Source organism: Oncorhynchus keta, chromosome 2, assembly GCF_023373465.1.
Source record: "Oncorhynchus keta strain PuntledgeMale-10-30-2019 chromosome 2, Oket_V2, whole genome shotgun sequence".
Classification (NCBI taxonomy): domain Eukaryota; kingdom Metazoa; phylum Chordata; class Actinopteri; order Salmoniformes; family Salmonidae; genus Oncorhynchus; species Oncorhynchus keta.
In genome coordinates, this window is record NC_068422.1 from 80751572 (window position 1) to 80763727 (window position 12156).

Below are 12156 nucleotides of genomic sequence, written 5' to 3' on the forward strand. Positions count from 1 at the left end.
CGCGGCCCACGCTTGGATTGCGTCCTACCTGACAGGTCGCTCCTACCAGGTGGCGTGGCGAGAATCTGTCTCCTCACCACGCGCTCTCACCACTGGTGTCCCCCAGGGCTCTGTTCTAGGCCCTCTCTTATTCTTGCTATACACCAAGTCACTTGGCTCTGTCATAACCTCACATGGTCTCTCCTATCATTGCTATGCAGACGACACACAATTAATCTTCTCCTTTCCCCTTCTGATGACCAGGTGGCGAATCGCACTACCACTGAGGAAGTACAGTTCCCGCTCAGCCCAGTCAAAACTGTTCGCTGCTCTGGCCCCCAATGGTGGAACAAACTCCCTCACGACGCCAGGATTGCGGAGTCAATCACCACCTTCCGGAGACACCTGAAACCCCACCTCTTTAAGGAATACCTAGGATAGGATAAGTAATCCTTCTCAACCCCCTAAAAAGATTTAGATGCACTATTGTAAAGTGGCTGTTCCACTGGATGTCATAAGGTGAATGCACCAATTTGTAAGTCGCTCTGGATAAGAGCGTCTGCTAAATGACTTAAATGTAAATGTAATGTAAATGTAAATCAATGAGACAAGGTAGAATAATCTTTGTGGAAGAAAAGATAGTTTCAGGAAGAAAGATGGAGGGGTAACAAGACAAAGATGCATCAGTGATATAAATAAATATACTGAGAGAGATGGTAGAGAGATACAAGGAAGAGCTATGCTGTTGCTATAGCACCACAAGTCGATTAACGACAACATCACTAGCTAGCTACACATAGGCCTACAAGACCCCAAATGATCCTCCTGTTCCCATTCATGTATTCCCGACGCTGACTGTATCAATAAAACATGATGTATCAGAGAGGAACCGTGTCTGTCTGTCTTCTCATTACCAGAGAGGGGCAAATGGATCCTGTAAGGGAAAGGTGGCTGCTGTCTTTACTTTCACCTTACCAGGGCTGAGAGAAAGTGGACAGAGAGAGAGAGGTGAGGTGAGGTAGAGATGAGGGCGGGAGGAGTGGAAAGCAAAATATAGGGGAGAGAGGGGGAGTCAGAGAGAAAGAGAGAGTGAGCAGCAAATGCTGCCAAGCCCACCAGATGAAAGTTACTGCACCTGTCAAACAAACTGTTGGAGCTGTGATAAATTAATGATCAAATGGTATGGTGAGGAGTACAGTGGCACTGCCGAGTCCTGTAAGCACCACAACCTGAGCTTCACAGAGAGACAGAGAGAGAGGGAGGGAACGGGAAAAGAGAAAATGATGAAGAAAAAGATGAGGGGAGAGGAAGGAAGAGACAAAGAGATGCAGCTGACATCAGAACATCTCCTGGTGTAGCTGAGAAGAGAGAGAGAGAGAGAGAGAGAGAGAGAGAGAGAGAGAGAGAGAGAGAGAGAGAGAGAGAGAGAGAGAGAGAGAGAGAGAGAGAGAGAGAGAGAGAGAGTGAAGAGAGAGCAAGAGAGAGAGAGAGAGAGAGAGAGAGAGAGAGAGAGAGAGAGAGAGAGAGAGAGAGAGAGAGAGACAGAGAGAGAAGGAGACAGAGAGAGAGAGAGAGAGAGAGAGAAAGAGGGAGACAGAGAGAGAGAGAGAAAGAAAGAGGGTGACAGAGAGCGAGAGAGAGAGAGAGAGAGAGAGAGAGAGAGAGAGAGAGGGAGGGAGGGAAATACAGACAGAGAGACACACTACACTGGGCCCCAGACCAGCAGCCTGAAGTATACAGCCTGAAGCCACCCACCCACGCACATACAAACACGCACAATTTTAACTATCGTCAGTTCCCTCTGCGCAAGCACACACACAAACACACACATACACACAGGCTGGGGCCAGGCCGGGCCAAACACACTGACAGAGTGTGAAGGAAGGACCATCCCGACAACTCATGCCTATAGGTCACATTGGATACTGTACTAAAGGCATGTTAATTCTGATATAAGGACATAACTGTTATTCAAATAAAAAGGAATATCTGCCTATATCTGCCTGTGTGTACGTCTGTGTTTGTCATTAAATCTACTGTTGAATGTGCCACAGTGCCCCTCTGGTCTGGGATTGGTTCGTCTTAGAAGAAACAACATGGGGTTTTTCCGTTTGTAAACAGCGTGCGATGTGGATTTTGAGAGTTCAGAGAGGGAAGGCTTCCCTTCATTTTGATGTGTCTTTCTTCTGGCACATTTCCATCCCTATTATGTAGTACAGGCAGCATGACAGAACACCTCAGCTCATCTCAAATGCAGTTATCCAGCTAACTACCAGTCTTCCTCTTCCTCTTCCCTTCCTTCTCATCCCTTTGAAAGAACAGAGGGAAATTAAAATCATGAGCCTGAATTATGGATCCAATGACAAGATGGCTTTGGAGGCTTATTCTCTCTCTCTCTCTCTCTCTCTCTCTCTCTCTCTCTCTCTCTCTCTCTCTCTTCTCTCTCGCCTTCCTTCCTAAACAAAGTTACAGAGGATTTGCCTGCTAGGGCTGCTAACATATTCCTTATAGACCACGAGAGAGAGAGACTGAGATGATGGAAAAGAAAAGTTTCAAATGACGTTAACACACAGTTTGCTAAAACTGACAAGGGACTCAATTAAGGCTGGCTGTCAAAGCAGGAGTGATATTTTATTAAGTGGCATTGGAGCACCGATCGAGCGGGTACATCAAGCGACACATCTGTAGAGTAGCGGGTGAGGAGCGCCAGCCGGGTAAGAGGGACACGTGTTGACACTATCAGGAACCATCAGTCCCACTTCATCACAACCCCTGAGAAATTAAGCATGAGTCTGATATTAGGATGCTAATGTCATTTTCTATACACACCATCACTGTGGGATGAAAGCTATTCCCACTCCTTAAAAAAAGAGGGAAAAAATAAGAAAATCAAGAATGTTTTTTGATTTTGATATAATTCTGTGTACTATTACATTATACCAAATCATTCTACCAAACCAGAACAGGTCATAGAAAACAATCACAAAATAAAATAAACATAAAATAATGAATGTGAATGTCTGATGAAATAGACCCTGGTGTAACTCCATGTACATGTAAAGTATAGAAAACATACATGTAGACTTGATATTCAGGTATACCATGTAGACTTGATATTCAGGTATACCAGTGTAGACCTGATATTCAGGTATACCAGTGTAGACTTGATATTCAGGTCTACCATGTAGACTTGATATTCAGGCATACCATGTAGACTTGATATTCAGGTATACCATGTAGACTTGATATTCAGGCATACCATGTAAACTTTATATTCAGGTATACCATGTAGACTTGATATTCAGGTATACCATGTAGACTTGATATTCAGGCATACCATGTAGACTTTATATTCAGGTATACCATGTAGACTTGATATTCAGGTATACCATGTAGACTTGATATTCAGGTATACCAGTGTAGACTTGATATTCAGGTATACCAGTGTAGACTTGATATTCAGGTCTACCATGTAGACTTGATATTCAGGTATACCATGTAGGCGTGATATTCAGGTATACCATGTAGACTTGATATTCAGGTATACCAGTGTAGACTTGATATTCAGGTCTACCATGTAGACTTGATATTCAGGCATACCATGTAGCTTGATATTCAGGCATACCATGTAGACTTGATATTCAGGTATACCATGTAGACTTGATATTCAGGTATACCATGTATACTTGATATTCAGATATACCATGTAGACTTGATATTCAGGTATACCATGAACACTTGATATTCAGGCATACCATGTAGACTTGATATTCAGGTATACCAGTGTAGACTTGATATTCAGGTATACCATGTAGACTTGATATTCAGGCATACCATGTAGACTTGATATTCAGGTATACCATGTAGACTTGATATTCAGGTATACCATGTAGACTTGATATTCAGGTATACCATGTAGACTTGATATTCAGGCATACCATGTAGACTTGATATTCAGGCATACCATGTAGACTTGATATTCAGGTATACTATGTAGACTTGATATTCAGGTATACCATGTAGACTTGATATTCAGATATACCATGTAGACTTGATATTCAGGTATACCATGTAGACTTGATATTCAGGTATTCAGATATACCATGTAGACTTGATATTCAGGTATTCAGATATACCATGTAGACTTGATATTCAGGTATACCATGTAGACTTGATATTCAGGTATTCAGGTATACCATGTAGACTTGATATTCACAGAAAACCATGTAGACTTGATATTCAGGTATACGATGTCGACTTGATATTCAGGTATACCATGTAGACTTGACATTCAGGTATACCATGTAGACTTGATATTCAGGTATACCATGTAGACTTGATATTCAGGTCTACCATGTAGACTTGATATTCAGGTATACCATGTAGACTTGATATTCAGGTATACCATGTAGACTTGATATTCAGGTATACCAGTGTAGACTTGATATTCAGGTATACCATGTAGACTTGATATTCAGGTCTACCATGTAGACTTGATATTCAGGTATACCATGTAGACTTGATATTCAGGTAATCAGATATACCATGTAGACTTGATATTCAGGTATTCAGATATACCATGTAGACTTGATATTCAGGTATACCATGTAGACTTGATATTCAGGTATACCATGTAGACTTGATATTCAGGTATACCAGTGTAGACTTGATATTCAGGTATACCATGTAGACTTGATATTCAGGCATACCATGTAGACTTGATATTCAGGTATACCATGTAGACTTGATATTCAGGTATACCATGTAGACTTGATATTCAGGTATACCATGTAGACTTGATATTCAGGCATACCATGTAGACTTGATATTCAGGCATACCATGTAGACTTGATATTCAGGTATACTATGTAGACTTGATATTCAGGTATACCATGTAGACTTGATATTCAGATATACCATGTAGACTTGATATTCAGGTATACCATGTAGACTAGATATTCAGGTATTCAGATATACCATGTAGACTTGATATTCAGGTATTCAGATATACCATGTAGACTTGATATTCAGGTATACCATGTAGACTTGATATTCAGGTATTCAGGTATACCATGTAGACTTGATATTCACGGAAAACCATGTAGACTTGATATTCAGGTATACCATGTCGACTTGATATTCAGGTATACCATGTAGACTTGACATTCAGGTATACCATGTAGACTTGATATTCAGGTATACCATGTAGACTTGATATTCAGGTCTACCATGTAGACTTGATATTCAGGTATACCATGTAGACTTGATATTCAGGTATACCATGTAGACTTGATATTCAGGTATACCAGTATAGACTTGATATTCAGGTATACCATGTAGACTTGATATTCAGGTCTACCATGTAGACTTGATATTCAGGTATTCAGATATACCATGTAGACTTGATATTCAGGTATACCATGTAGACTTGATATTCAGGTATTCAGGTATACCATGTAGACTTGATATTCAGGTCTACCATGTAGACTTGATATTCAGGTATTCAGATATACCATGTAGACTTGATATTCAGGTATACCATGTAGACTTGATATTCAGGTATTCAGGTATACCATGTAGACTTGATATTCACGGAAAACCATGTAGACTTGATATTCAGGTATACCATGTCGACTTGATATTCAGGTATACCATGTAGACTTGACATTCAGGTATACCATGTAGACTTGATATTCAGGTATACCATGTAGACTTGATATTCAGGTCTACCATGTAGACTTGATATTCAGGTATACCATGTAGACTTGATATTCAGGTATACCATGTAGACTTGATATTCAGGTATACCAGTGTAGACTTGATATTCAGGTATACCATGTAGACTTGATATTCAGGTCTACCATAGACTTGATATTCAGGTATACCATGTAGACTTGATATTCAGGTATTCAGATATACCATGTAGACTTGATATTCAGGTATTCAGATATACCATGTAGACTTGATATTCAGGTATACCATGTAGACTTGATATTCAGGTATACCATGTAGACTTGATATTCAGGTATACCAGTGTAGACTTGATATTCAGGTATACCATGTAGACTTGATATTCAGGCATACCATGTAGACTTGATATTCAGGTATACCATGTAGACTTGATATTCAGGTATACCATGTAGACTTGATATTCAGGTATACCATGTAGACTTGATATTCAGGCATACCATGTAGACTTGATATTCAGGCATACCATGTAGACTTGATATTCAGGTATACTATGTAGACTTGATATTCAGGTATACCATGTAGACTTGATATTCAGATATACCATGTAGACTTGATATTCAGGTATACCATGTAGACTAGATATTCAGGTATTCAGATATACCATGTAGACTTGATATTCAGGTATTCAGATATACCATGTAGACTTGAAATTCAGGTATACCATGTAGACTTGATATTCAGGTATTCAGGTATACCATGTAGACTTGATATTCACGGAAAACCATGTAGACTTGATATTCAGGTATACCATGTCGACTTGATATTCAGGTATACCATGTAGACTTGACATTCAGGTATACCATGTAGACTTGATATTCAGGTATACCATGTAGACTTGATATTCAGGTCTACCATGTAGACTTGATATTCAGGTATACCATGTAGACTTGATATTCAGGTATACCATGTAGACTTGATATTCATGTATACCAGTGTAGACTTGATATTCAGGTATACCATGTAGACTTGATATTCAGGTCTACCATGTAGACTTGATATTCAGGTATTCAGATATACCATGTAGACTTGATATTCAGGTATTCAGATATACCATGTAGACTTGATATTCAGGTATACCATGTAGACTTGATATTCAGGTATTCAGGTATACCATGTAGACTTGATATTCAGGTATTCAGATATACCATGTAGACTTGATATTCAGGTATTCAGATATACCATGTAGACTTGATATTCAGGTATACCATGTAGACTTGATATTCAGGTATTCAGATATACCATGTAGACTTGATATTCAGGTATTCAGATATACCATGTAGACTTGATATTCAGGTATACCATGTAGACTTGATATTCAGGTATTCAGGTATACCATGTAGACTTGATATTCAGGCATTCAGATATACCATGTAGACTTGATATTCACGGAAAACCATGTAGACTTGATATTCAGGTATACCATGTAGACTTGATATTCAGGTATACCATGTAGACTTGACATTCAGGTATACCATGGGGACTTGATATTCAGATGTACCATGTAGACTTGATATTCAGGTATACCATGAACACTTGATATTCAGGTATACCATGAAGACTTGACATTCAGGTATACCATGTAGACTTGATATTCAGGTATACCATGTAAACTTGATATTCAGGTATACCATGTAGACTTGACATTCAGGTATACCATGGGGACTTGATATTCAGATGTACCATGTAGACTTGATATTCAGGTATACCATGTAGACTTGACATTCAGGTATACCATGTAGACTTGATATTCAGGTATACCATGTAGACTTGATATTCAGGTATACCATGTAGACTTGATATTCAGGTATACCATGTAGACTTGATATTCAGGTATACCATGAAGACTTGATATTCAGGTATACCATGTAGACTTGACATTCAGGTATACCATGTAGACTTGATATTCAGGTATACCATGTAAACTTGATATTCAGGTATACCATGTAGACTTGATATTCAGGCATACCATGTAGACTTTATATTCAGGTATACCATGTAGACTTGATATTCAGGCATACCATGTAGACTTGATATTCAGGTATACCATGTAGACTTGATATTCAGGTATACCATGTGTTGATATTCAGGTCTACCATGAAGACTTGATATTCATGTAGACTTGATATTCAGGATTACCATGTAGACTTGATATTCAGGTATACCATGTAGACTTGATATTCAGGTATACATGTATACTTGATATTCAGATATACCATGTAGACTTGATATTCAGGTATACCATGAACACTTGATATTCAGGCATACCATGTAGACTTGATATTCAGGTATACCAGTGTAGACTTGATATTCAGGTATACCATGTAGACTTGATATTCAGGCATACCATGTAGACTTGATATTCAGGTATACCATGTAGACTTGATATTCAGGTATACCATGTAGACTTGATATTCAGGTATACCATAGACTTGATATTCAGGTATACCATGTAGACGTGATATTCAGGTATACCATGTAGACTTGATATTCAGGTATACCAGTGTAGACTTGATATTCAGGTCTTGACTTGATATTCAGGCATACCATGTAGACTTGATATTCAGGCATACCATGTAGACTTGATATTCAGGTATACCATGTAGATGATATTCAGGTATACCATGTATATTGATATTCAGATATACCATGTAGACTTGATATTCAGGTATACCATGAACACTTGATATTCAGGTATACCATGTCGACTTGATATTCAGGTATACCATGTAGACTTGACATTCAGGTATACCATGTAGACTTGATATTCAGATATACCATGTAGACTTGATATTCAGGTATACCATGAACACTTGATATTCAGGTATACCATGTAGACTTGACATTCAGGTATACCATGTAGACTTGATATTCATGTATACCATGTAAACTTGATATTCAGGTATACCATGTAGACTTGATATTCAGGTATACCATGTAGACTTGATATTCAGGTATACCATGTAGACTTGATATTCAGGTTTACCATGTAGACTTGACATTCAGGTATACCATGTAGACTTGATATTCAGTTATACCATGTAAACTTGATATTCAGGTATACCATGTAGACTTGATATTCAGGTATACCATGTAGACTTGATATTCAGATATACCATGTAGACTTGATATTCAGGCATACCATGTAGACTTGATATTCAGGTATACCATGTAGACTTGATATTCAGGTATGCCATGTAGACTTGATATTCAGATATCAGACCTGATATTCAGATATACCAGTGTAGACTTGATATTCAGATATACCATGTAGACTTGATATGCAGATATACCATGTAGACTTGATATTCAGGTATACCAGTGTAGACTTGATATTCAGGTATACCAGTGTAGACTTGATATTCAGGTATACCAGTGTAGACTTGATATTCAGGTATACCATGTAGACTTGATATTCAGGTATACCATGTATACTTGATATTCAGGTATACCAGTGTAGACTTGATATTCAGGTATACCATGTAGACTTGATATTCAGGCATACCAGTAGACTTTATATTCAGGTATACCATGTAGACTTGATATTCAGGCATACCATGTAGACTTGATATTCAGGTATACCATGTAGACTTGATATTCAGGTATACCATGTAGACTTGATATTCAGGTATACCATGAAGACTTGATATTCAGGTATACCATGTAGACTTGACATTCAGGTATACCATGTAAACTTGATATTCAGGTATACCATGTAGACTTGATATTCAGGTATACCATGTAGATATTCAGGTATACCATGTAGACTTGATATTCAGGTATACCAGTGTAGACTTGATATTCAGGTCTACCATGTAGACTTGATATTCAAGCATACCATGTAGACTTGATATTCAGGCATACCATGTAGACTTGATATTCAGGTATACCATGTAGACTTGATATTCAGGTATACCATGTATACTTGATATTCAGATATACCATGTAGACTTGATATTCAGGTATACCATGAACACTTGATATTCAGGCATACCATGTAGACTTGATATTCAGGTATACCATGTAGACTTGATATTCAGGTATACCATGTAGACTTGATATTCAGGCATACCATGTAGACTTGATATTCAGGTATACCATGTAGACTTGATATTCAGGTATACCATGTAGACTTGATATTCAGGTATACCATGTAGACTTGATATTCAGGTATACCATGTAGACGTGATATTCAGGTATACCATGTAGACTTGATATTCAGGTATACCAGTGTAGACTTGATATTCAGGTCTACCATGTAGACTTGATATTCAGGCATACCATGTAGACTTGATATTCAGGCATACCATGTAGACTTGATATTCAGGTATACCATGTAGACTTGATATTCAGGTATACCATGTATACTTGATATTCAGATATACCATGTAGACTTGATATTCAGGTATACCATGAACACTTGATATTCAGGTATACCATGTCAACTTGATATTCAGGTATACCATGTAGACTTGACATTCAGGTATACCATGTAGACTTGATATTCAGATATACCATGTAGACTTGATATTCAGGTATACCATGAACACTTGATATTCAGGTATACCATGTAGACTTGACATTCAGGTATACCATGTAGACTTGATATTCATGTATACCATGTAAACTTGATATTCAGGTATACCATGTAGACTTGATATTCAGGTATACCATGTAGACTTGATATTCAGGTATACCATGTAGACTTGATATTCAGGTTTACCATGTAGACTTGACATTCAGGTATACCATGTAGACTTGATATTCAGTTATACCATGTAAACTTGATATTCAGGTATACCATGTAGACTTGATATTCAGGTATACCATGTAGACTTGATATTCAGATATACCATGTAGACTTGATATTCAGGCATACCATGTAGACTTGATATTCAGGTATACCATGTAGACTTGATATTCAGGTATGCCATGTAGACTTGATATTCAGATATACCATGTAGACCTGATATTCAGATATACCAGTGTAGACTTGATATTCAGATATACCATGTAGACTTGATATGCAGATATACCATGTAGACTTGATATTCAGGTATACCAGTGTAGACTTGATATTCAGGTATACCAGTGTAGACTTGATATTCAGGTATACCAGTGTAGACTTGATATTCAGGTATACCATGTAGACTTGATATTCAGGTATACCATGTATACTTGATATTCAGGTATACCAGTGTAGACTTGATATTCAGGTATACCAGTGTAGGCTTGATAAGGCGACAAGGGGAGGAGAGGGGAGCAGACATTATGTTTTTAATTGTGTGTGTGCTGACAGAGTTCTGACACTGCTGTCTGTCTGTCTGTCTGTCTGTCTGTCTGTCTGTCTGTCTGGCTGGCTGGCTGGCTGGCTGTCTGGTTGCCTGCCTGCCTGTCGGTCTGTCTGTCCTACAGTACCTAGTTCACTGAGGCTCTGGTACATGCTGCCTGCTGACTTTGAAGGTTAGGAGAAAGGATAGAGGAGAGAGAGATGGTGTGTGTGTGTGTGTGTGTGTGTGTGTGTGTGTGTGTGTGTGTGTGTGTGTGTGTGTGTGTGTGTGTGTGTGTGTGTGTGTGTGTGTGTGTGTGTGTGTGTGTGTGTGTGTCACACTCCTGCTCTGTATGAATATCTGAGACTAGAGCTTGTCGCTGAGAGGAGGCCAAGGCACAGACCCAGGTTCAGTTTGGGTAGGAGGATGGGTTGGAGGCAGGTGGATGAGATGAGTCCTGTGTGTAGAGTTGTGTGTGTAGAGCACTATGTGAAGTGCTCTGCGTCAAAGAAAGGCCTCCCAAGGGCCTGACGCTTCCACACAGAGCCCCTCTCTGCTTCTCCCCTCTAACCTGCACCACAATCACTATATCTCCATGGTTACAGTATGGGATATCTACCAATTCCTAAGTCTCTCTATTCTTGCTTATAAAAACCTCAAAACAAGGTCTGTGAAAAAACTAGAAGCTCACTTTCTGTTCCACCCAAAAGTTTCAACCATCAGAAAAAAACACTGATATTTCTGAAAGGAAAACAACTGCCTTCAGATGTTGTTTCCAATAGAGGTCAGGCATCATGTTAGAACCGTCTTGAAACATTAATTCTGTTGTCTCTCTCGTAATTGAGGTTGCACTTGGATGATACAACAGGCCAAGGAAATAGTAGGTTATACAGAGAACACACCCTGTCAGTAGCCCAGCAGCAGTCCAGAGTCAGTGTGTGTTTCTGGGTTTCTTCATGCTCTGCGGAGCTGACATTTGGCAGGACATGTAGTCAGAGTCTGACCATACATAGTCTGTTTTATCTAGAACAAAAGGCTATTCCACAGCACAAAAGGCCAGGTTCAAAGGGAATGCAGGCGTCAGGGGTACAGGCCCAGATACATGAAACAATCAGTGTAAACTTGTCAGAAGATAGAGCGAGATGCACCTCCAATACTT

General features: G+C 38.9%; 1 long non-coding RNA gene across 6 annotated transcripts; it reads left to right on the top strand.

The window, feature by feature from the left end:
- The first annotated feature begins 3962 nt into the window (after positions 1 to 3962).
- On the top strand, positions 3963 to 7054 carry LOC127913200 (uncharacterized). Of its 6 annotated transcripts, none has more exons than XR_008085228.1 (3): positions 3963 to 3989; positions 6266 to 6317; positions 6862 to 7054. It is a non-coding gene; the product is annotated as an uncharacterized LOC127913200 (long non-coding RNA). The 6 variants fall into 6 exon arrangements; XR_008085231.1 differs by having other exon boundaries at positions 6956 to 7048; XR_008085230.1 differs by lacking the exon at positions 6862 to 7054 and adding an exon at positions 6734 to 6826.
- The last annotated feature ends 5102 nt before the right edge of the window (positions 7055 to 12156 follow it).